The sequence below is a fragment of the Corvus brachyrhynchos genome, unplaced genomic scaffold (genome assembly GCF_000691975.1).
Source record: "Corvus brachyrhynchos isolate BGI_N302 unplaced genomic scaffold, ASM69197v1 scaffold12, whole genome shotgun sequence".
NCBI lineage: Eukaryota > Metazoa > Chordata > Aves > Passeriformes > Corvidae > Corvus > Corvus brachyrhynchos.
This window is the reverse complement of record NW_008237885.1, coordinates 1,080,849-1,082,966: the sequence shown is the minus strand read 5'-3', so window position 1 is coordinate 1,082,966 and position 2,118 is coordinate 1,080,849.

The following is a 2,118-nucleotide window of genomic DNA, read 5'->3' as shown; positions in this document are numbered from 1 at the left end:
CCTCCCCCCAGTCGCGTGTGCGGGGACTTTGGGGTGCTCCCTTACGGAATACGGTGGAGAATCGGGCCAGAGGCTGGAACCGTGGGGGCAGAAAAGCAGTTCCCCCAGTGTTGCATCGTGTCAGCCAGCCCTCGAGTGCACTTTCTTGGTGGACGTGCTGTGGCCGATGTGCAGGGGAAGCACCTGGATGCTTTCGTGCGGCAGACGAGAGATCTGCCTGTTCAGATACCTGCATAGGTATTTCCATTAACTTCCCACTCTTAAAAGTGCACAGTTGACCATCCTACATTTTCTTTTGCATCCTCCATACTGTATATACACCATTCCTCTGTATTTCCAGTTTCTACATTCCTCAGGTCTCTGCATACACTATTAAGTAAAATAACATTTTGCTGCCCATCAAATCTAAGAGACTGAACACCTGGTGTAAATCTCCTCAGTGGGAGCACTCCTGTCACCCCTTTCTGAATGGTTGCCTTCCCACCCTCCTCATCATGAACCAGCAGCTGACAGCTTTCTTTCTGAGAACAGCTTTTTTCTGCCGAACATCAGGAGGTTGCTCTGGTCTCAGGATGAGTCAGGGAGGCCCAAAACTCCTCCCTCCAACATTGATCACTTAAATCTATTTTGTATAATTACACATAATCTTCCTATTCTGAGGCACAACACATTTTAAAGCCTGTTAGATAAGTCCATTTTCACTGTTCTTCATGGAAGATGAAACCCTCACTGCACTGAGACAGGGCTTAGTTTTCTATCTAGGTTATAATCAGTTTAGATCTGTGCTCTTCCATCAGTGTTGCTCATTAGCTCAAAGGCCTACTCGCTTGAGCTTGACTCCACCCTGCCTTACTGGTTACTCATAACCCTCCCCTGTATTTGCTTTTCCCATGTTAATCAAACAAATATTCCCAGTGTACTCTTGTAGATAAGCTTTGTTCATCTCCAGTAACCCTCCTGGAAGTATTTCTGTACAAATTCCTCTTTCCTGGACATGATTTATCAGAACTGGACACAGTAATGTCTCACCAGTCACCCAGAAGCTTGACTGTGTGCACACCACTGTCACACTGAGTTTTTTCACAACCACATTAAATTGGCAGCTTCCTTTCATCATTGACTAATAAACCCAGGTATTTTCCCATTACTCTGCTGGGTTCCTGGATTCACACTACAAATAGTTATTAATCTGTACATGCAGTATCTTGCATTTTGTGATATTACATGTTCTTACAGGCTCATTTCTAATACTTGAAGGTGTCAAGTCACCAACAGAAATTAGATTATTTGTTGAAACTATTACTCAGTTCTGAGTAGACTGACCAGCCTCTGCAACATTTACAAATGAATTCTGACAGTCCTGTAAAAAATTGTCTACCTCTTTGGTACTGATCTATTTAAATCACTCAAACGTGTGGTTTCCGGTTTGCTTCGGCAACTTTGGACATGGGAATTGCAAGAAGCCAGCAAATATTTCTGCTCAACATACCAAAGCTATCGCCATCCCACTAAGATAAATTTGTTTTGAAGCTTTGCAATTAAAAAAAAAAAAACAACAAAACAAACAAACAAATCAAAAACACACAGAAAAGCCAAATAGAATGCCCAAGCAAAACACTGGAAAGCTTAAAATATTGCACATGGCAACCATTTAACCAAAAGACTTGGACAGGACAAATGTGCTCCAAAAAGCCCTTAATGCCTCTGCCACTGTTAGGTTTGGAAACATGGAAACAAGCCAACAAGGAAGCAGAACTGGACTTAAAGCAGGCCTTGGGCCTTACTTCAGACGAAGACATGACAATGCAGTGGGAAGAACAGCACAAGAAATGCAGCACCAGGAGTGGGCTCCTTTTCCGACAGCTTTCGGAAAGCATCTGAACAGCAGAGGAAGGGCTCTGGCTGACCTTTAACCCTCTAATGGAAACAAAGTCTTTACTCCCTGTATCAAATAATTCCAACCAATTATGTTTGAGAAAAAAAAGAAAAAAGAAGTGTTAAGGAGTCTGTCTCATAGCACAAAGAGAAGCATACAGGTGTGAGCATCTTTCCGGAGTGATACCGATTCCTATGAGGAACTGTGAATTCCATCTCATCAATCATCTTCATTTTCCTTAC